Source organism: Triturus cristatus, chromosome 9, assembly GCF_964204655.1.
Source record: "Triturus cristatus chromosome 9, aTriCri1.1, whole genome shotgun sequence".
Taxonomy (NCBI): Eukaryota; Metazoa; Chordata; class Amphibia; order Caudata; family Salamandridae; genus Triturus; species Triturus cristatus.
The window spans coordinates 1,177,682,445-1,177,707,686 of record NC_140592.1 but is presented as its reverse complement, the minus strand read 5'-3'; positions in this window follow the sequence as shown (position 1 = coordinate 1,177,707,686).

Below are 25,242 nucleotides of genomic sequence, written 5' to 3'. Positions count from 1 at the left end.
AGCCCAGAGGAAAAAATAGTAGACCTACGGCCCCACCCTCGTTCTGTCGCCCCTCATTCCTTTCCTCTTTTTGTATTAAATTATAGATATTACCTAATGGTGGTCACCAGTAGGTAGTTATAGTTAGGATGCAGTTTCCATAGAAAGAGTGTTTTTTGTTAGCCAAGAATGTTAGCGTCCTTTGACGAATCCTCTCGAAATTTTCAAAACTAGTTTGCCACTCAGTTCAGCTATTGTCTTAAAAATTTCAGGGTGATTCTTCAAGCGGGGCCGAGTAAAAGGAGGGGTCCCAAAACACATTTTCCCCATGTTAATTTCCCTAGGACATTTAGACACAGCTACAGCCCGAACTACTGAACAGAATGACACCAAATTTTGCAGGGAGGTAGATGTTGGTTAAAAAAGTGCTCTTTTTGTGATTTGGTGTAAATCCGTTAATATGTTGTGACAAAATTTATAGAAATCTCCAATTGTATATATGGCAGAAGTCTTCAAACTTTTTGATACTGAGGCCCCCCGTCAGAAATTTTTTATGCGTAGGGACCCCCTCCTGACAAAAAAGTCTACAACTTGGTACTCCTCATCATTGACAACCATCAACAGCCATAAATTCCCCCAAGTCCCACCGCAAATCATTTTTACAGTTGGGAAATATTATTAAATAATGTTTAGAGAACCAAAAGTTTGTGGGTGACTGTGGATCGGTGTCAGAGGCTTACCTAACAGTTAAAGAAAAGGCTACAAAAAGAATTATCTACAAATGCACAATGTTACTTCATTTTCCACAAACAAAACATAATTTGACAGAACTTATTCAGATGATAACACCTTTCAGAACTGATGTGATGGGTGTGCCTGTTTTTCTCCAAAGAAATGGTCAATCTGTGGTTGCACCTCATTAGTTCCAGTTTAAAAACCAGATATAGCAATAAGCAACAAAAAGGTGACCAGTCCAGCTTTGCAGAGGGTCTTCTAATGCGGCGCAACACATGTCACTTCTTTTTTGTATCTTTTGAACCATTTGAGTAATGAAAACATTTTTTTTGCTAAAATCAGCAGATTATGCAGCAGATGAGGAATTATGTGGCAAATGCAGCAAATCTATAATTATGCTTAAATCGCCGCAGCCACACATTTGCAAATTTTCAGTGGCCCTGGGTATAATGGTTGTAATGTACAGGTTGCAACTTACTTGCAAGGCATCCGAGGAGAATCATACTATATTTTGTGGGATGCTGACATCTTGGCTTTTACAGCTGCATAGAACTGGAGGTTGCTGAACATCATTCATCATAATTAAAACATACCATTTAAAATTATTATTGATGAACTGTATGGTTCAATTAGGACGCTTTCTTTAATTCCAGGGTAGGAAGTGGTCCCTTACTCTTCTTTGATACTGTATTTCTGAAAAGGTTTTTATTTTTACATTATGAAAACATACGCTTCTATTTTAGCAAAGTCTGACGCCTGGTTATATTAGTTTGCTGCTGCTGTTGTTGACTTTAGTCATGCTTGGGGGGGCTAGAGGGTCTTGAGGGTCTTGAGAGTCTGAACATGGGGAGGGGCAAAGATGTGGCTAAATACAAAATATTCTGTATGTTTTTTAGGTCTTTCACCATCAGGTAGCTACATATTAACTGGCAGTTGAAATGAAAAATAAATAAATACAAAAAGTTGTTCCTCAGGGAAACGTACATTATGAAACCTCTATTAGTTAATGCATTGCAGAGGTCTGTGTGCAACCAGAGAGACACATAATTCAATCTTGATTGGTGCAGTAGGGAATAGTGACTGGTATATGTTTAGTGCTACGAGGTCATAGCGAGTGACAGAAAGCACTGTGTGTAAGTCACTATTTTATATGTGCATTACACACAGTATAAGATAGACTGCTACAAATTGAAACAAATATTTTATGATAAAGTGGTGCTTCCTAAATATAGATTTTAGGCTTCACGTAAAGCTATTTTTTATATATATATAACTGGTCTCAACACCTCCTCAGGGATAGTAAGTGCTATGTAAATACAATGACAGTTAAAAGCATGCACTTCACAGCTCAGTTGCTAACTCCTTGCACTACCTCTCAAAAAGAAGCTTCAAGTGATTTGATCAATTAAAGCCAGTACTGCCTCCCAAGTATCCTTTACATTTGCATATTTTCCTTCACATCCACAGATTAAGTTGCTGTGCACATTTGCATTTCTTTCAGGCAAGCAGCACGCTGACAGAAAGGCATTTGCCATTCTTCGGTTTTACAGCACTGGAGAGTCCCTGAATGACCCTTCAGCTGAAGAGGCTTGAGGAATGTGTGCCCCCCTCCCATGGCTCCACAGTCCCCCTGGGTGTCGCACCCCACAGATTGAAGACCTCTGATATATAGGGATGCGGAGGATCCGCGACCCTTGCTGAACTTGTGCTGAGATCTGATTGGCTACCAACACTTCAAACCAGGAAGTGTTGGCCGCGAAATTGTGACTTGGCTTGAACTGAGTCACTGGAATAATGTAAACAAAAGAAGAAAAGGGGGCAGGGTACAAACACCCTAAACCCCTACACCTCCTTGGATGCTTAGGTAGTTATTGGACCCCGGGTGGGTCATGTCCTGGGGGCATTCCGATAATAAAGGAGGGGTGTACGGGGCCCTCTCCTAGGACTGCTTATTGACCAAGGGACCACCACCACCCTGGGGCTTGATTACAACAAAACAATTGGTGATTGCCTACTTGCCCCTGTGGACCCCCACGCCCCCAGGTCAAAATCGTCAATAAATGTGGGGGGGGGGATGCCCCACATCTTCGCAGACCAGCATGTCCCAGGGCAAAATAAAACATAAATGCGGTGGCCACACTCTCGCACTGCAGCCCCAGGGACCAACACCTCCCAGGGACTAAAATGAAATTAATATGGGCCCGTGGAGGTCCCCTCCAGCCCTGGGGACTGCCAACTCCCCGGGGCAACTCTTTACAATTAAAGTCAGGGAGGTACATGGCCCCTGCTGCACCAGGGACGACCACCTACTGGGGTTATGTTGTGCAAAGGAGGAGAGCCCTGGGGGGCCGCCACCCAAAGTCCGGCTCCTGATACTTAGCTGTTTGCTATGGCTTGGCAGGAGCTTTCCTGCTCCTACCAAAACATAGGAAACTGCTCTACTTTCAGCAAGCAGGAGAATTAAAAATGCTCTTGCTTCATGAAAGCAGAGCACAATTGCTTTTACAAAGAGCAGCTCCCACTCTGTAAAAGTAATGCTGGTTCCCACGGGAGGCGGGGAGCCAGCAGGGACTGCGGGCGGCCCCCCTCCCTTTAATTTAAAAAAAACAAATTTGAAAAAGGCCATGCCCTGGAGGATGGGGTCCCTGGGGTCCCCCTCCCCCACTCAAAAAAGGCCAGGCCAGGCCCTGGGGGATGGATTCCTCAGGCTGAAATCGGCCCAGGGAAAGGGGTTCACATTACCTCCATCTCCTAGTGAATATTTATTTTTCTAAGGGACCAGCAAGTCACCGGAGGCCTGACTCCTTTTACAACCACTCCTGTTGCACTACTAGTTGGGGGATGAAGTCCCCTTGACTACAGAGGGTCCTTGGGGGCCAATTACCCTTGCTGTTACCTACAGTGTGTCCTACAGAGTGGGATTGCTGAGAGGTTGTTGGAGACCACGCCACCTTTCTCTACCACTCTGCAAACGCACCTCCTGGTGCACTACTAGTTGAAGTCCTCTCCGCTCTTGAGGGTACTTGGGGCCAATTATCCCTCCTGTTACCTCCAGTAAGTCATATACAGCAGGATTCCTGAGAGTTGGTTGGAGGTCCCGCCCCCTTTCTCCACCACTCTTAAAATGTGCCTGCTGCTTGAAATACTAAGGAAATTCACTTAAAAAAACAGAGGTTACAGGGACGTTATAGTTAGGAAGTAGAATTTAAAAAACCTTAGAAAATGACTTTAAAAAAACCAAAGGTTACAGGGTCATTATAGTTAGGAAATACAATAGGGATAAGTTAGAAATTTACTGAAAAAACAAAAGTTACAGAGACGTTATAGTTAGGCTCAGATTTCACTTGCACAAGATCAGTGAAATTAAGTAGTTATAGTTACCTGAGTCAACTGTAACTTACGCCCCTGCAGGGCACTTCTTATGACTTATATTACATCACTCATGGCATGTTCAGTGACAACACTGATGACTTCACTGGTGACATCTCAAATGATATGATCCTCAGAACCACTCATATATCCACTCATACCCCCATACAACCTCTTGTACGCCCACTCCCACTCCAAAACAACCACACATAAACCCATTCACAGACCCATACCAGTACTCACACACCAACGTACTCCTCCATACAGGCACTCACATGCCCGATCTCTCACTCGTACAGTCACTCCCATAACCATCCACTCATACATACAACCACTCATACAAACAGTCAATCACCAATACAGCCACTCATATAGCCCCACATTCACCAATACAGCTACTCACACACCCACATATTAACCTACACAGTCACTCACATGCCCACTCACACACTCATACATCCTCTCTACACAGCCACTCACTCACCATACAAACATTCACCCTCTCACTCACACACCCACACAACCACTTACATACCCATTCACACATCTAGAGAAGCACCCACACATCCACTCACTCACCCATACAACCATTCACACAGATACTTACTGTCCAATACATCTACTCACACACCAAACCTCTCACTCATACATACAGCCACTTACAAGCAGAGGCAATAACCCATACAGCCATTCAGACATGCACTCACTCACTCACCCTTAAATGCTGAGGTCCTTTGGGACCAACAAGCGGGACTGCTAAGAGGACTACTGGGCCACGCCCCTTTTCCCCTGACTATTGCAAACACGCCTTTTGGCACACTGCTGGTTAGGGAATGAAGTCCCCTTGGCTCCAGAGGGTCCTTGGGACCCCCCTTTCTCTCTTGTTACCTCCACTAAGTCCCACACTGTGAGATTGCTGAGAGGTCTTCAGGGGCCACACCCCCTTTCTCCACCAATCTGCAAACATGCCTCCTTGCACACTACTAGTTTGGGGATGAAGTCCCCTTCAATGCTAAGGGTCCTTGTGGACCAGGAACCCCTTCTGTTACCTCCAGTAAGTCTCAGAGAGCGGGATTGCTGAGAGCTGGGCCCAGGCCCCACCCCCTTTCTCCTCCACTCTGCAAATGCAACTACTAGTTAAACAAGCATTTGCAATGCAATAGGTCTTGCATTTGCAAGAGTTTGAGCTATTGGCATTGTAAATCTTTACAAACCTGCAAGGGGTGTGCAAATACGCTCTTTGTACTTATAGTTGTTGCTCAATAGAAGCAAGTTTGGCAGTAACAGCACCTATTTTACTTCCAGCCTAGATTCTCGCAAGCAAAGACAATTTTACAAAGCGGGTTCTGACGCACCACATGCAGGTTTTTAAACACATTTTTTTTTTACAATAAATTTCGGAAGCGGAAGCGCCGTGTAGGCAAACCTAAAAACAGGCCAAAATCATGAGAAAGGCAAAATGATGGTAAAGGTGCAGTATAAGGAATTAGCCAGTAGATTGGGGTTATATGCCAAGAGAACCGGATTGAGGCTCAGCCCTGTAGGGAATACATCTGGGCCTGAGGAGGGTTTCTGTTTTTTCTGGTTCCATTTCTGTGTTTATTATGGCCTCCATTTTAAAGACTTAATGAATCTGCTGTTTAAATACTGTTACTACAAGCAGAGACAGTCCTTATTTGCTCCACTGAGTGTGCACATGTGAATTGCTTCTGGAGCTTCTTGCTATTTAGGCCTCATGACCCTCCCCTTCCCCAAACTAGTTCATCCTGTGCCTTTTGGAAAGAGCGAGCAGAAAGAGGCAGGGAATGATGGGTCATATTATCAAGAATGGCAATAACATCGCAGGAAACTACAGCTAAAGCGGCAATAAGGGGCTTGATCATAGGCCCTTGTGAATTCCAATAGAAGCCCAGGTTTGATGTCCTTCACCCCAGAATCTGGGCTTCTATTGGAATTCACAAGGGCGTATTATCAAGCCTCTTATCGCCGCTTCAGCAGTAGTTTCCTGCCGCCAAAGCGACGATAATGTTATCGCCATTCTTGATGATATGGCCTGATGTTTGTTTAATTTAGCAAGTCTTTGCTACTGAAACTTTACCTTTTCAGAAACATTTGGACAATGCCTATTATCACAGTCTGCTATCTCACATTTTGTACACTTTTTGTAAAAGGTCTATCAATTTTATTAGTGATTAGCTCTGCAAGTCAAATAAGTGAATCCACTCACTGGGTTAAATGTTTGTACAAAGCACCTTGCTAAATTTGTACAGATTATTTGAGGATAACGTTGAACAAAAGAACCTTTATGTGAATGTGCCAGGAAGCCCTGGGAATGTGCGCAGAGTGTAAGTGAGTCGAAACAATGCTGTGCTTTGCTATATGTTTACACATGGTCTTCTGTGTTAAAGAAGTTTGTGTTCTGACAATGTACTGCTTTGGACAGAATCACTGCTTTATTCAGATGAAAAGATTATGCTCTATATTTTTTAAAAAAAGGACAGTCATGACAAATAAAAAGGAAAACATTTCATTGAACTGGAAGAGGCAACTGTGCAATCACATGAATGAGCAATGAATACAGGGAGTGGCTGCATTATTTGGTATTAAAAAGAGAAAACATGATGATGTAATTTGTGGATTTGCGAATTTTGATGTCTGTTTTTTCACAGATGTGTGGAGTTTTGTGAATGTCTCTGGCTGTAAATTTATCTGAATGAGGCCAGGTAATCTACCTGAGGCGGTGAACTAATCTTCGGGTGGGAACATTTCAGGGCTGTGACTAGACCCCTCCCCCCACCATTGGTAAGAACATTACTCAGAGAAAGGAGCCCTGGACGGCAACATTGCTAAGAGGAATGTGCATGTCCCGGGAGACGAGGATTATTAACATCACCACAAGCATTCCGAAGCAATGTAATTTGGCTGTGTAGAGGAACAAAAGCAGCAGCTGAGGCAGAATGTGCTATGTGTTGATAGTTAACCATGGTAGCATGCGTGTAAGGGGCAATGTCAGCGCCTCAAAAACAGGACATGTTGCTAATGTATGCTGCTGGAATTGTTCAGTAACCAAAACGTATGTGTGTGGCTGCTTGTTAAGCCAGTGCCATGGTAATAAATAAGTAGTCTCCGAAGAAATAGATAATGACCTACAGTGTAAGGAAACTGTAGTTGGCTGTTGATGGAATTTGTGGAATTGTGAGCCAATGGCAAGCAACATCTGTAATTACACTCCGTAGAGTGATTACAGCAGGTCTTGCATACAGTGCATGCGTGCTGATGCTGATGCTCGACCTAAAACCCAGAAAAATTCTCTGAAAAAACCAAAGGTTACAGGAAACTTATCGTTAGGAATTAGCATTAAAAAAACCTTTGAAATTCACTGAAAAACCCAAAGGTTACAGTGACGTTATAGTTAATCTCAGGTTTTACTCGTAATTAACCGGTGAAATTCAGCAGTTATAGTTAGATGAGCTAACTATAACTTGCGCTCCTGGCAATTGTACTGCTTGTAACCTCACAAATTACATCACTCATGACATGGTCAGTGACATCACTGATGATATTTTAATTATAAATGTTTTATATTGAGTAGGTATTTTGTGGGGGGATGATGTTAAATGTGTAGAAAAAATATTGGTTTAGAATTATGGATTCAGATAGTATATGTGTAACATATAGTAAATGTAGGTCTTGTGTCTATTCATGTTTTTAAGGTGGGTTGGGGTATGATGTTTAATATGCCTTGTGTCATTGATAGTTAAGTAAAATTTGCATAGAGAGAGGACAAAGTCGATTAGAGTAAGTAACATAGGGGCATATTTACAAGCTGGTGATAAAAAATTATCGTCGCTTTTGCGGCCGTTTTCGGCCAAAAAGCAGCGATAATTTTATCGCCTAATTAGCAAGGCTGCGCTAATGCGTGAAACCTTGCTTTAGCATGGGGACTCCTAACACCCAGCTTTGCATCTCTAATGAGATGCAAAGTGGGCGTTCCTGACCTAACATGACAGGAGAAATGTCGCTAAGCCCCACGCTATGAAGCATAGCGGCAGGAAAAGTAGCGATAACCCCTGTTATCGCTACTTTCCTTACGCCTGCTTCAGGACTGACTTAGCCATGATATCCTATGGAAGGTGGATATCATGGCTTAGTGTGTGAGTCGCTATCAGCAAGCTAACGCCACACTACGTGAGATCAACGCTGGGTTTCCAGCGATAATCTCACGTTAGGCAGTTAGCGTGAGGATTTTTATGGAGAGGAGATAAGCGTTGCTAATAGCACGCTATCTCAGCGATAAAAATCCACGTTACCCGGCGATAATTATCCTCGCGCTAAGAGCGCTGAGCGATAATTATCGCCGGGTGTTGCTGATATGCCCCATAGTGTTAGTATTAGATAGTTAGGTATATTTATAGTGTGTAAATGTTTGTTACAATAAATATTTTTGTACTTTACATGCATGGTTGATATGTTTCTATCAGGAAAAACAATATGTAGCTAATTATTGATGGAAAGAAATGTTATTTCCTAGGTTTAGACATTGATTTGGGTTAAATCATAACTTTTCACATAATTATGCAGACACATCGACCCAGCCACACATTAATTCTAAAGTTTTACAGTACATTTGTGTTAGACCCAGCGGTTTCGGGCTGGCTAGGATGCATCAAAGCCAGTCAGAACCCACCATTCCAAATATGATGATAATTATACACTTGTCCGATAACCTGTGCTCACCCTCTGGTAGTTTGGCACAGAGCAGTCAGGCTTATCCTTAGGGTTCGAGTTTAAAGCGACAGCACAACAACCCCGTCTCACAACACACTGCATTCACCACAAATGACTCCACACCATATGTATAAAAGCACTTGTGTTTGTATTACACACATACACTGAAATCAGAATGAGATACACATTGCATATACACTTTACAGCTGTACGAAAATGTCAAACTTCTCTATTGAAATCACAATGAAACACACACTGTATATACACTTTACAGTTATATGCAATTGTCTGAATTTCCCATTTCAGGAAGGTCAAACAGTCACTAGTCTCTGACTACAACTCGTGACCCAGCCTCTCAGTCTTTCAACTCCACCAGCCAACGATACACGTTGCCGCTGCGGACATCCTGTTGACTAGGCAGTCCGAACCACCTAATATGGAAAGAAACACTTACTTAGTTTTGTATATCCGGAATAGACCTCAAAGAGCATGACGGCACCTGCCGGAAGGCAGATCACTATCTCTCCGTAGACAAAAGGTTGTGACCTAGGAAGCTGGTGCTTTCGTCGCTAACTCGAGGAAGCGCCTGTTTCGAAGAAAAATGGAGCCTACACAATGGTTCTAAATATGCAACAACAGTGTTGATCCAACTTTATTTACGCAATCTATGGACCAAATTAAGAGTCCGTTTTCCAATTGAAAAATCCGGTGATTCACATTGATATACACCTTTCAGCTACCTGTAGAGGTTACACAACTTTCCTTGTGGAAAAGCGTATCATTTGAAAGTCGACCATCTTTCGAAATTGCTGAAAGTCGACGTCTTTATATATAAAAAAACAATCTATGCCCTGACGAAGTTCGTAAAGAACGAAACGCGTTGGCTGAGTCTGATATCTCTAAGAGTTGAATGAGAATAAAAGAACAACAATTGGAACATTCTGAAAAGACTCATTTTTGGTGCACCGTCCTTTTGTAAAAAAGTTTGTATATCTGGTTTCCAGTAGAGCATAAGTACGGCTCGCTCTGGACGTGTTTTTGCACCTACTACGAATTTGTGTATTGATTTGGGATTTGATGTGCTCAACATTGGTCAGCCGTACGGTTACTTTTGTTCATATAGCTGGTGCACTCCCTGCCTGGAGAAATGTTTTCACCTTAAGCAGAGGTGTGACCTGCCATAGACTGCCGGCAGTCAGCTGCAGATGCCTACTAGGCACACAAAACCCCTCTGGTCTTACCATGATGTTTTCCAAAACAGAGCACCCTGTGATGTGGGTCCAGGGAGAGGGAGCTAACGACCTCAGACAGAGGCCGCTATGTCAGGCACTGTTGTCCTCCCAGTCTGTAGGCCGAAGACTGTCTCAGCTCCCGGCTCAGGTTCCCCCAACACCCCTCGGACACCACACACTCTGGAGCACAAGCAAGCACAGGTCCCCTTGGTTTTAAGCACGAGTCCCTCAGACTCAACAGGCTACCCCTGAACTTCTCAAACTCCCCACGTCCCTGCACCTCAGATGGCTGCCGATCTTTGCACACACACTCCTCTTGCACACCGAGAAGATGGTGTATCTCAGGATGGTCCTTTCCCAACCACAATCACTTCCATCTGTCTCCTCTGCACCCAGTGCATTCCTTACGATCTCATGGAGACAGTAAGATCCTTTGTGACCCTGGGATCTTGTGGACAGGAGGCCAGCTCACGGGCCTCGGAGAGTACTTTGAGACCAAGGCCACAACAGTTGGCACTGGCTGCAGTCCAGCAACATCCAGGCAAAATCCACCAAGTGACAGTCCCCTTCTTGGAGCACAACAAGCTCAAGACCAATGCAAGTCTGCGGATATTCCAGTTGCAGTCCCTCCTGCCCTAATGATTCCTCATGTCAATGTCCCAATAATGAACCAGAGTAGTATGGTTCCAAATCCAAAAGTGTCTCTACCTTCAGAGGCCGAAGCCCCAGTAGTTATACCCACCATCGTCTTTAAAGATACGATTGGTTCAAAAGGCCACCTTTGAAATGTCCTCTCTGCCAATCTACCTAGGGAGGTTTCATCACAATCTTTAGTGGGGCCAAGACCCTGACCCTTGGAAACGCAAGTACCAACTCTACCCCTACGTTACCATCCCAGAATGCCATTCAGAGTAAGAGGTCTGCAGTTTCACGTGAACCCATAGTTTATGGCCCACTATCAGGAATACACAGATGTGACTATCCCCATAGCACCCAGTTGTGAATTAGGAGCCAGGCAGCCAGGCACAAAGAGCCATGCACATCAAAATTAGAGGTGGGTGGAGTTCGTGCAATTGCACTACACGGAATTCCACGGAGTTGCATAAAAACTCAGTGGAATTCCGCAAATTTTGCTCCGCCCTGCTGGGAGTAACGTACTGCTAAACAATGGATGTGAGCTGTAGGATGCAGTTTATTTACTACCGGGCAATATTCTTACTGTGCAATCGCAAACTCTGTGACGCCCCCTTGCTCCTTCCTTTCATGCTCCCTCCACACTCTGCGTGCCCTGGAATGTCCCAGGAGCTACAACTATGTGAGCTGAGCATTCAAGGAGAATAGCTGGAAGCATTAATGATGAGGGGGGAGGTTCTTAGGGAGGATAAGTGTCTAGGGTTAACCGGAACAAGGGGTTTCAAATGGGACACTAGTTGATGGGATGAAAAACTTTTAGGATTTGGGCATTCTTGGCTTATTTCCATGGTCGAGCTTGATTAGTAATGCCCACGTTCTTTACAGTATGCTCCTGCTTTGGATGTGTTTTTGTGTTGCTTTACAAAGCAAATAGAATGTGTTCCACAACTACTACCACGCCTTTGTTCCTAAAATTTACAATATATTTAAGGTTACGGAGTAACAATTTTGTTTGTTAAATTTTAATAAGCAAAATATTATTAGTCACAACATAGGCTTCGTTAAACTAAATCCAAGTAATCACCCATTTGCCAAAACGTTTCACCAATCCATGATTTATGAATTCAATTTACACGTTATGCCAGCATCGTAATGAAGAAGAATGCAACAGAAATCAGTAAAACCAATAACAAAAAACAACCTGCTAATAAAATGGGGCACTATTCTTACTGTGACATTGGGAACTCATCTACACCCCCTTGCTCCTTTCTTTCATACTCCCTCCCCGCTCTGTGGGCTCCAGAAGAGCCCGGGAGCTTTAACTCTGCAAGACGAGCGCCTAAGGGGAATAGCAGGAAGCATTAATGAGTGGTAAGGGAGCGAAACCATGGGTGAAGTTCACGCGGTGGAGAGAGTGCGAGAGTGGTTGTCAGTATGGGTGGTTGGGGGCAGCAAACTCTGCGCCGCTGTGGTCGGCAGAGTTTTACAGAACTCCAAGTTCCAAGTGGAGCGCAGTGTCCAAAACTTTGTGAACTCCACTGAAGGAGAGAAGTTCACCGCCCACCTCTAACTGAAATGCTCACTTTCCTATAGGGAATTTCCATCACCATAATGTTGAACACACTCCCACTATCGGAGAGGATTTGCTATTACAAACTCACCGATAAAAATCATCATACTGTTGCTATTCTGCCCATAGGAAATGATGCTAGGCAGACTTTCCCTACATCTCCTCATGCTAATCCAATGCAAGAAGTAGGCCCATAATGCCAAACACACCACCTTGTGTCAGTTACGATTCTTAGAGGTAAAACATACGCACACCTGCCCAAACTCTTTCCAACACTGCACCCCATCACTAGGGAGAACTCCGATATAGCAGGAGACATGCAGAGCTTTGGCACACAGATTTGTAAAGGCTAAGTTGAGTAACAGTAACCCGTGCACAAAGGCCATATCAGGGCAAAAATGTGGCACAATCGATGAGCTACCTCCGTGGATGGCACAACCGGTACAGCAGGCCCACAGAGGCACGCTCGAGATACATTCCCTTGGTGTAGGTCTTCCCCCATGACAAGGGACTGACAGCTAACGTAAATCATCCAATCATATACACACCATTCTGCAGTATGTACATGATGAGCACAGCACTCTGACACTTCACAGCAGTGCCAACGCACCCAAGTCGTAAGGCTATCATCCAGAACAATGGAAAACTGGGAAAGATAAAAGCATAAAAGTCAATGAAAGGGTCATATCCAACAATTACATAATTTATACATAGGGATTGTGATAATTGTTTTATGTGAATTTTATTAACATTAAGCAAATGTTGCACACAATTGTTCATTAGCACATTCAATAATGAAATGTTGGTGGTAAAAGAGGAAAGCCAACCATCAAAAATCAAATTAGATGATGGTAAACATATTACACAAATCAGAAATGAGTAACTCAATATTGTGACTGTTCTCCAGCACATTACCTTTAGCTAAGAAGGAAGCTGTGTGACAAGAACAGATACCAAGAACTGCATTTCACTGATTGAAGACTGTAGTGGCTTCATAATAGAGTGGCATGATCATAAACACATTCCAATGAAAGTACCTGGCCAGAACAACAATCATCAATGCTCACAGGAAATATCTTTTTAGTACTAAAGTAAAGTGTATCTCTTCATCCTCTGATAAATGTTGACCCCCCTTTTGATGTAGGAGTAGAAGCAAAGGTAATTTCTTCCACACTGCAGACCTCAGATGATGAATATATTCAAACCATGTTCCCTATGACATCAGTAAATGCTAGTAAGGCTGCATGATAATCCCTGGCAAGGGCTTGCTGGTTTTTCAACACAACGACAACCTTGCCGTTGTTGAGGGCACTACTTAATGACATAATCATTTTTCCAAGGTCTTCAGTCCTTGTGCTCTTTAGGAATAGATGGCTCCTAGCTGCTATTGTAGATCACTGGTGTGAGATATAGAAGGAAGCATCTATTCCATGGAGCCAAGAATGGGTGTCTCTACAGCCTCTTCCAACACCTTAATGATGAGAGGGCAGCCTCACAGTAGTGAGAAACCAAATAGGGGAGAACATGGTAGCTGCTAGCTGAGCGGCCGCTTGCACCCGGAGCCCTCGTCTCCCGTCTTTCATCTTGAGTATTCCTGCCTTACGGCCTCACCACTCATACAGCAGCTGTATAATTTTTTCTTGAGTTCTCCTCCTTTGCCTGATGACTTGCATCTGCTGGGGATGTGCATGGGGAAGTCGGCGGCTCTCCACTTTTTCTGCCCGTCTTGCTGGTCTGAGGCCGCCCTTGAGCTCAGGAGGGGCCGCAGAGCAGTGGCTCACGGGCTCCTCCTAACGGTCAGTGGAGGCAGCGTCAGCATCAGCCATTACCTCGATTCACCGGAGCGCTACCGGGCCGACCAGAGGAAACAGCAGGAGCTGGCTCCAGCAAACACTGCTATTTTGGAGCTGGAGATCCCGTCGGTGGAGTCGTCAGTGCAGCTCCAGGGGGTGCCACAGGTACTGGGAGCCCAGGAGGCACAGGTTTGCCCCTTACCTCAGGAGAGATCGGCCTCAGCTACTTCTACTAAGGGGTGGAATAAAAAAGTCAAAAAATATGGGAGGCCAACCTGGGGCCTGTTAAATTAAAAACAACAACAAACAGCCCCCTGAGGAGCGGGGAAGAGCCGGCTTGGGTAAAAGTCAGGGCTTGGGCGGTCCCCCTAACGCAGAGATATCTACCAGCAGTTCTGCTTTTCAAACATACCCGTTTAAAGGAAGAAGCATTAAGCTTGGGAGGCCCAAAAGTAATCCGCCTGACACTAAAGTTAGGATCACCCCTTCTCTATGGTCATACTTTAGAGTACAACCAAAGGTACTGGATATTGCGAAGCAGGGTGAGGTCCTCAGAAGAGGGTTAACAGGGCAATCTTCGGTAATATCAGTCCCTATCGCATGGAGTCCGTTGATAGCCCACTTCTCCCGGCAGTAATACCAACTACTGTCTTTGAGAGTTCGCTAATGGTGGTTTCTGATAAAGTGACAGATCCTGTATGTCAGGGTCAGGTGGCAGTAGCCGGCCAAGGCGGTGGGGGGATAGATAAAGGCTCCAAGGATCAGGAAATGAGTGGCCCCTCAGCAGCTTCTTTGGAGGTTCTTTTCTCCACATTATCAGACGACATAAAGAAGGGCTTTTCAGTATCCGATGCTAATCAGGGTGAGATTATGAATTTCTGTGAGTCGTTGGAGAGGAAAGTGGATCTCTTAAATACCAGGACTGAGACCTTAGAGAACACTGTTGGAGAACTAAAAGACCATCTTGGGGCTGCTAAGGCTGATATTCAGGCACTCAAAAGGGAGGTAGATGCTCTTCGCGACAGAATGGAGACGCCTGAGAATAACTCCCGTAGGAACAATCTTCGCCTTCTGAACATTCCAGAGGGGAGTAAAGGGGCCGGCCTCAAGCCTTATATCATCTCATTGTTTAAAGAATCCTTGCAGCTTGTAGAATCAGAGGAGACCCTGAGCAGTGACATACAGAGTATCCACAGGGATCCGTTCCGCAGGAATTCCAACAGAACATAGCCAAAGGAAATCCTCATCAACTTACTTACTTATTCTTTAAAGGAAAATATCCTTAATATGGCCCTAAAGGCAAAATCACTGAAGGCCAGGGACTTCTCCTTTGAAATTCGCTCAGACCTTGCCAGAGTTACCCTTGATAGGCAGTGGGAATTAGGAAGGAAGTTGGACGATTTAAAAAAAAACTCGGTGCTGTTGCTCAGCTGAAATTTCCAGCATCTCTGAAAATTATGTATAATAACAAAATGCATAATATGAAAGCGGTTCAGGAGGCAGACGAGTTGCTTGAAATCATGGGGAAGGGGTTCTCTAATTGCAGTATTCTATTCCCTAGGTTAGGATTGGGCTCAGTTTTCTTTCTCTAGATTTGCCTCTCTTCTGCTTTTATCTGAAATTACACAATGACGATTTAAAATATTACATATTTACTTATTTTCTTCTCTAGGATTTTTTTCTCTCAGTTGGGGCTCAAATTTTCTTCTTTTTTACTTATTTTAACTTACAAATATAAGGACGGCATCGGCTGCTCCGGGAGGCAGCATCTGGACTTCACCTGTCCAGACAAATGGGGGAGGGGTTCTCAAGGGGGTGCGGGAGGGTATGGTGAGGACATGGGGTGTGGGGTGGGGAGCACAGGGGTATAAAACAAAATTTCCTCATTTGCTTCAGAGTCAGCTCAGATAGCCGCTGTTTCATTTCGACCGGTTTGGTGTTAGTTTCCTCTTAGCTCCGAGCGGGCCTGGGATCCCGGACTTAAACCGCCATGAAAACAATTCAGATATTGTCCTGGAATTTCAATGGCTTGCGCGTGAGGTCCAGAAGGGCTAAAATCTTGCAATATCTAAAAGATTTCCCCGCGCAGGTCATTGTCCTCCAGGAAACCCATCTTCTTAAGGAAGAGACTATCGAAAACTTTAAAAATAAAAAAGGGGTGGACTCCTCTATGTGTTTGATCCAGACTGCTAATATTAGAGGGGTTCTTATTCTTTTTAAAAAACAAGATGATGCACGGATTTTACACCATCTGGTTGACCCATGTGGCTAATGGTCAATTCTGAAGGTCATCATAATGGGTCTCCTGCTTACTTTGGTCGGCTATTATGGTCCAAATCAAGATGACCCCTTTTTTCTCAAAACCATCTTCTTGCATCTCCTAGATTTCCCAGACCCGGTTATTATGGCCGGGGATTTTAATATTGTTCTTAACCCTAAACATGATAAATCTGCAAGTAGTAGAGTCATCGTCTCCTCTAAGTCACCAGTGTATTTACAGACCATGATGACGCAAACTGACCTTTGTGACATCTGGAGAGAAAGATCTGATCAGCAGCTTGGTGTATCATACTGTAACAGCAAGTATCGACATAAATCAAGAATAGACTATATTTTGGTCAGTCAGTGGTTAAAGACATTGTATACTTGGCTTCCCACCTTTCGGACCACTCTGGGATATTATTGGATCTTGACTGGGTGCAGGCCCAGCAGTCCAGAGTTTGGTCTTTTGATCGAACCTTACTTCTTGAGGAGGCAGAGATGTCCTTTCTATCCCAGGAGACTGATTATTTCTTGAATGTAAATTTAGGCTCAGCTATAATCACCGTGGTCTGGGACTCCCTTGCGGCTTTTTTAAGGGTTCTTATTATGAGTAGGGTGAGTTTAAGGAACAAAAAATATAGAGGGGAGATTGCACTTATAGAGGCAGAAATGAAGGCAGTGGAGCCAGATCTCAATAGTCGGGTTGTTTTGGAAAAGCAACAAGAGGACGTGGGTAAACAAAGCAAATTAAGCGACCATCTGGAGACCATTCTTCAAACAAGGGTTAGGCGTGGATGGGAGGCAAGTAAGATCGCCCATTTTGAGTATGGGGAAGGGACAGGCAAGCTTTAAACATGGAAGGCTAAGTCAGACAGGCTTCTTAATCAGATCAAAGAAATTGTTGCAGACGATGGGGTAGCCGTTTTTTCTTTGGATGAAGAGATTGGCAATGCCTTTTTCGATTTTTTTCAAGACCTCTACCAAGAAGATCGAGCTGTAGACAAGCCCAAGGCTAAGGACTGGTTGGGCAGGATTAAACTTACGCCCCTGAGTCCTAAGCAGCAGGAAGATATAGAGCATGACATCACGCAGGAAGAGGTGAGGAAGGCCATTGATGCCTTCAAAAGAGGGAAGGCTGCAACGTCCCAGTTGAGCTCTATAGGTCCTTGAGCGAAGTGATAATCCCGGTTTTGACACAACTATTTAATGATATCTTATCGGACGGCCTCAAGCCTCCAGGGTCCTGGAACAACGCTACAATTGTTTTGATTTTAAAACCTGGTAAAAATCCAGAGAGCTGTGGGTCCTATAGGCCCATCTCGCTGTTGAACGTGGATTAGAAAATCTTCGCCACGTTCCTAGCGGCCAGGATGGGCCTTGTGGCTGGTTATATCCTTCACCCTGACCAGAAGGGTTTTGTCAAGGGACGGCACTTATCGGACCTTACTTATGACCTTATCGGGGCATTAGATATTGCCTCCACCTACTCACTCCCTCTTTCTGCCATGACACTCGATGCCACAAAGGCTATTGACAGGTTTAATTGGGTCTATCTGTCAGAAGTCATGGGGAAATTTAATTTGGGCAGGAAGTTCTGTCAAATTATTCAGATGATATACCAAGAGCCGTCAGCTAGACTTTTGGTTAATGGCAACCTGACCAAACCTTTTAAGATTACTAGGGGGACCAGACAGGGCTGCCCTCTCTCCTTTTCGATCTGTATATCGAGCCTTTTGCTCAGCGGCTCAGGGAAGAACTTAGCATTGTGCCATTTTGACACGGTGAGTGGGAGAGGAAGGTTGCTCTGTATGCAGATGATATCTTGGTTCTCTCTGCAGATTTGGCAACAACTTTCCCCGCTGTGATTGGATTGGCACAGGATTTCGGGCAGGTGTCGGGGTATGAGGTGAATGCAGGGACGACTTAGGTCATGACATGGAATTTTGAGGGGTGCCAGCACCAGGCCTGCCCTAGCATGCAATATCTGGGGGTCAGAATAGTCCAGGATATTGCCAAGATTGCAGAGGTTAACTTAGCGCTAGTGTCAAGGGAGTACCAGAAACAGATGAAATCTTGGGCCCATCTTCCTATAACCATTCTTGGGAGGGTTAATCTGGTTAAGATGGTGATTCTTCCTAAGATAACTTTTCTTTTTAACTCTATTCCCCTCCACTTTGACAAACAGGCTATTGATAAACTTCAGCAGGCCATCAACTCTTTTGTCGTTGTATATAGATCTACCAGAATAGCCTAGAAGAAGCTGAGGCACAGGAGAGAGAAAGGTGGTCTTGCTCTCCCCAACTTGTAATACTACCCATGGGCTTTTTAGCTTTCGCATTCTCGGATGCTGTTAAAAATGCCAGTAAGCACTGGGGCAGGTGACATGTTCTTGGCTATGTTAAGGGGAGCCAGCCTACCTGAGGAGGGTTTTTTGCTTAAATTTGGGGAACCAAAATTCTTCAAAAAGATTAAGCTCAAAGTTCTCCAGGCAATGGCCAGAACGTGGGCCAGTCTTAAGCGCCTTGCTGGCCTTAACTATTTCTCAAGTCTAGCCCCTCTCTGGGACTCACCGTGTACACCAGAGTGCTTAAGGGATAGGCTGGCATTGTCCCTTAGAGAAGCTGGTTTGATGGTTTGGGGGGACCTGGCCTATGAGGGTTCACTCATTTCATAGGCACAACTCAGTAAAAGAGTCAGAGCGGATCTTTCAAGGTTTGAGTATATTCAGCTGCGGAGCTGGGCTCAAACCCAGCAAACTCTGAAAATTGCCATAGGCAGGGGCAATACCTTGGCACACCAGCTAGTGGGCAGGCCAGATAGGAGGAGGGAAGTCTCTTTTTGGTATTGGACAATGGAGGAGGCCATGGATGGTGAATTTAAACTGACCGATGAACTGTGGGGCGAATCTTTACCAAATGAACAGTGTGAGCATTTGTGGCAAAATTCTTTCAAGATTCTTTCTGATATAGTAAAACCTCTCTGGCTGAAGAGAAAACACGTGTTCACTGCACACATGGCCTATCTTTCTCCATTGAGGCTGACTGAAATCTCGAGGGGGTCTCCAGTCAGCTGTGGAAAGTGTGGGCTGGTAGAAGCTTCGGACGTACACATGTTTAAGGACTGTCCAGCTATAGCAGTTTTTTGGGAAGGAGTTGGAAAGTCTCTGGTGGATATCTTGGGCCTCCCAATTCAAATAAACTTGGCCTTGATAATTTTTGTTTTTTCCAACCAAGTTACAAGACCAGCTAGATCCTTCTTATTATATTTTTTAAATATGTTTATTGAACAGCTTGTTAACATAACCATCATTGCCCCCAACCGGGGGGGGGGGGGTAGCGATATTTACTGTGTCAATATATCTCGTTCAAGCTCTTTTTACATAACGGAAATAACTTCACATTGCGTACAAACCCTAACCCCAGTAACCCCCCCCCCCTCGTCCCCGGCACTTATATATACATTCATGGCTTCTGGTAGTGATACATTGTGGTACGCATAGCCCCCTAGCGCAGTCCTATAACTCTCGGCTGGCATGCTGCATTCACCTATGCAGTAACTTATGATAGATCTGGATTGGTAAGGAGATATTCAGTGAGGGGAGCCCAGAAGTCCTTTGGACGTGCTGCCTTGGGCAGCTCTTCTGCGTATATTTCCAATTGGTCCCTACAATATGTTAAATCCTGTCTCCACCTCTTGACCATTGGCACAGCACGCACTCTCCGGCACCACGCCACGGCTCTCTTAGCAAACAGATTTGCTATGGCTACTAGTCGCATATTGCAGGGCTTTCGTTTCTGCACCCATCCCAGCAGGCACACCTCAGGAACGCACCCAACAGGCTCCGTAGTAATCTCAGTTAACACCTGCATGACACATGTCCAAAATTTTGTGATGCCAGCACAAGACCATGCCACAGCACGCAATTTCACGCAAGCCATATCTACATAATTGAGCCGTGTAAAACTGGTGCAAATATTTAAAATGAATGATGCGGGGATTGCAATTCGCCGTCAGGTTCCCAGTTAAAACACAGCAAGACTTTCAAGCCTCCATCGTTAATGGAGGGTAAGTAAGTAAGTAAATTGTATTTGCACAGTTAATAAAAACCATTGCAATTCCACATTTTAAAATAAAAAAGAAAGTAAAAGTAAGTGCATACTGTACAATTTCCAACGTAAACTTAATTATCAATCTAAAATGATAACATCTTCCAGGTTTAGTTCTTCATTATCCCATTTCCATCACTGTGGTAATTGTAATATTAATAAGCACTGTATTATATGTAGTTCATACTAACAAGTGACTACAGGCTAAGTTAAAAGACAAGTTCCTGCATCCTTTTCTCCACCTTCTTCATAAATTTTACCAAGTTGCAGTTTAACTGCAAATCGTCGGGGGAGAAGCAGGCAAGCACGGCATTCCTTCGCGTGCGTATTCCTCGTTGATTAAACAAAAATTTCAACAAACATTTTCTTTCTTCTAACAATTTGTCACAGGAGCATAAAAGGTGTGGCATGTCTTCAATTGCCTTGCCGCACAGCCGACATAGGGTGTCCCCTTTATCCCTCTGCCAGTGTGGAAAATGGCATCTGCAAGGAATCAGGCCCATTCTGAGTTTTAAAAACTTCATCTTTAAAAATCTTGAGTAACCCAGATTGAGGTAACTCTGTTGGCCTTGATTTGAGTAGGAGTTTAAGACAAACCACCCATGTGACCTCCTGGCAACTGACACCTTATCTTCTATCCATGAAAGGTATTTTGTTGTTTTCTTTACCAGTCTTTTGATAGTGGAATGGTTGGTGGAAGTATTCCACAACTCCTTTAAGCCTAGATTCACCAGGCTTTTGGCCAGATAGTTGGCAGCTTGCGATGCTTGGTTCCGCTGTAGTTCTGACCATAGAAGGCTGTTAAGGGTCCCTTGTTTTGCCTTCCTGATTTTATCCCACGTAATTATGTGTGCCCCCTGTCTTGCAAGCACCTGTTTGTGACCTCCAAACTCTAACCTCAGTTGAGCCGGGAATGTGTATTTGGGTAGACCAAAAATAATCCTGTATGCTGATGTCACAGTTTTGTCTAGAATTCCTGCAGCTCTTCCTCTTTGAACTTCACTGCCATAAGTAATGGTAGGCAAGAGTTTTGAACGAATGACTTGTACCATGGGGAAAAGAAATGGGCTGGTAAGTTTTTCATTTCGTTTTTTTAACGAGGCTGCAATAGTAATGCCTTTTCCTCTGATGCTTTCTTTTTGTAAAATAAACTGGCCACTACTGTCAATTTTGACCCCTAGATACTTGTACATGTTTGTGTCCTCTAAACGATTATTATTCCAGAACCAACGGTTCGATGTCTTTCTTTTTTTGTTGATTGACATTGTTTTTGACTTATCCAGATTAATTGTCAATTGGTTTTTATCAGAATATCTTTTTGTTGCATCAATAAGATTTTGCATCCCTATTTTCGTGTGACTGATTAAGACCAAGTCGTCTGCGTATAGTAACGAGGACAATATTTGGCCTCCTAGTTTTGGTGCATGAGAATTACAATTATTGAGCACCGGAGTGAGATCTCCTAGGAACAAGTTGAAGAGTGTTGGGGCCAGGACGCATCCTTGTTTTAGGCCATTGTTTGTTATGATGCGTCTTGACAGATGGGAGCCGTCGCCCAGCTTCACCTGTACCCATGTGTCGCTATGTAAATTAATCAGCAAATCTAATAGAGGCTTTGGTATCCCCCATCTCTTTAGTTTTGCCCATAGAAGGTTTCGGTTAATGTGATCGAAAGCTGCCTTATAATCTATAAAACACAAATGGATTGGCATTTTAGTTGTTTTTGCCTTATCAATTAACAGACCCATAGCCAAGATGTTTGTTGATGTCCTGACAGTTTTAGCAAATCCTGTCTGGTTAGCAGGAATTAGAGAGTGTTCTGTAGCCCAAGCCTGCAGTTCCTCCAAAAGGATTCCAGCAAAATATTTTGCTTCGTTATCCATAAGGGCAACCAGTCTGTAATTGCTTGGAAGAGTTTTGTCCCCTGCCTTAAATATTGGGGAGATGATTGAGCCCTTCCAGGAGGCAGGCAAAACATTGAGATTTTTAATTTCCAAAAACAGTGGTACAAGGGCTCCAGCCCATTCCTTTTTGTTCAGTTTGTACAGAATAGGAGGAATGCCATTCGGGCCTGGTGCCCCGTCCCGCTTCCCTTTTTTGATTTGGCGCTCAATTAGTTTTTGGAATTTTGTCGCACCTGTACTCATACTTCGTGCTGGCTGATTATACCTAATATCACACAAAGGAATTGGTTCATTGTCATCAGCAACTATCGTCAAATTATTGATATTATGTTGTGAAAAGTGACCTTTAAGATAGTTTACCCATGTTTGTTCGCTGATGTTTGAAGAGACTCCTTCGTGCATAGGATTCATAAAGGAGTTAATTGTTTTCCAAAATGTTGCCCCATCATTCAGCTTGATATCAGAATGTAATTTTGCCCACAGGTTTTCCTCAATTGCTCTATCTGCTTCCCTTTTAATTTTTTTTAAAGATGATTTTAGTTCTTGCAGATGGGAATGTCTTACCATGTCATTTGGGAGGTGTCTAAGTTGGCGTATTGTTCGTGCGATGTCATTTTTTATACTTTTTATTTTTATTCTATGATCTTTTGTGAGAAGGAGCGTATTGCTAGCCTTCTTTGTGTATTGGATTTTCAGGGTTGTGGTATAACCTGCCATATTGGTTGTAATGCTCTCCCATTTCTCAACCTCGCTTACCCCGGTTCTCCCCTCAAAGTGTTGTTTTGCTCTTGCTTCTATGTCTCCATCCATTACTGCCGAATACTTGATCCTTTTATAATTGATGGTGTAAATTAGCTCATTTGGTACCAAGGATTGTTCAAGTTTTGGTTTCGTGATATTAAGTATAATTTCCTGAGGACAGTGATCGCTATCTGCCTTCTCCCCTATTTTAAATGAAGCAATGTGGCGGAATAGGGATAGTGGCATAAAGGTATAATCCAGTGTTTTTCTTACTCTTGTGGAGTAAAATGTACACGCTGGTGGAGTGTCTCCGCTGAATCTACCATTCAATGCTCTGAGATTATAGTACTCCAGGTTCTCTAAGACCACCTCTCCAAGCTTGGATTGTGAGGATGTTAATATAGCCTCTTGATGTGGAATATTCCAGGCTATGTTTTGATTGCGATTCACGTCACTCGTTGAGATTCCCATCAAGTTGAGATTAAAATCCCCGGTAATCATAACATCAGTTGTTAAAGTATCAGTTATTATATCATCAAGGCATTTATATAGATCTTTTGCGACCTTTCCTTTCCTTTTTGGGTGAATATAAGCATTTATCAATGTTAGATCAAGACCTTTCTTGCTTTGAGTGGAGGAAGACAAGTTTATTATATTTAGATCTGGAGTAGAGAAGCCTAAATCCTTGACATCATAGCCACTTACAACCGAGACATAAGTCACTAGACCCCCTTGTAGGTGACCACATTTTGCTGTTTTCACCGCACTGGTAAAAAAGCGAAGAAATCCATGCAAATGTGGAGGTTCTAGTTGCCATGTTTCTTGCAGGGATATTATGTCAAACGGTTGTAAGTAGTTAACAAAATCCAAGTCAGTCATTTTGGAAGCAAGACCATTAATGTTCCATGAGCATATTTTTAGTTGGTTTTGCCTTTTTATTTCCTTTTGATTTTCCATTTGTCAGTTTAACTGATTGTTTATTGTTCTTGAGATCCGTTAATGGAGAGGACAGGAGACCATTCCACCTTGTATAAGAGGGGTATTCACTTATTTCTTGTTCCCGGAGAGAAGCATTGTACAATTTGGTGATTAGGCCGCTTCGGTTTTCACCTTCTAAAACCGCCCGTAAGATTAACAGTGTTCTCGGTTCCTTAGGGAACTCCAGATAGATGTCCCGAATCGCCTGCCGCATAGGTAAATCTCAACATCATTCCAATGTCCTGACCCGCCTGCAGGTCAGCCATGGTTCGGAATCGACCCTGTTTATATAAGTCACCAATATTAAAATATTCCCACCTTACTCAATGTCTTCAAGGCTGCCGGCTCCCCAGTGGCTGATATACCAGGGTGTGCAGCAAGCGGTAGATTAGGTGCGTACAAATAATCTAACTGTGCTCTGCTCGCCAGGGCCTTCCACGCCCAGGCAGTACAATGAACCGAGCTAATTTCCGGACGCAGGCCCCCTCTCCCACAAATCAGATCTGCCGCTTTCAGAGGCCTCGATCGCAGTGTGCGGCTGAAATTTCTGTGGGAAATACCAGAAGTGCGCGAACTGCACCTGGGCGCATAGATAATATAATCGCAAGTCCAGAGCCTCGAAACAGCCACGGTCAAAGGGCCTCGCCAGGACATACCAACTGCAGCGGGGTTTCCCACCTCCCCAGACGAACGTTAGAAGGGCCGACTGTAGTGCAGTGAACAATGCTTTGTTCAAACGAATAGGGATGTTCACAAATAAGTAAAGGAGTTTAGGCAGGAAAGACATTTTAATGTCTGTGACGCAACGCAAGTTTGGCCCTGCGCGTAGCTTGATCTGTGATCCTATCAACGATCGGACAATGAATAGCTGTTCGGGGTTCCTATGCACCATATGCCCATGTATTTCACTGGCTCTACAGACCATTTAAAGGGCTAGTCCAAGTCAAATTCCAATCTGCCTGCCGTGAACGGGAATACAGTAGACTTAGTCCAATTGATGCCTAATCCCGAGTACCTCTCAAATTTGATATATTCACGAAGAAGCGCAGGTAAGTGGGAGGCGGGTTCACGGACATAGAGCAGCATGTCATCGGCATACAACAACTCAACCAAAGGTCTCTGTCGGAACCTCAGCGCCGCCTGGGCATGCAACTGCCGCAGCTTACACGCTAAAGGCTCTAGCGCCAATGCAAATAACATAGGCGACAGGGG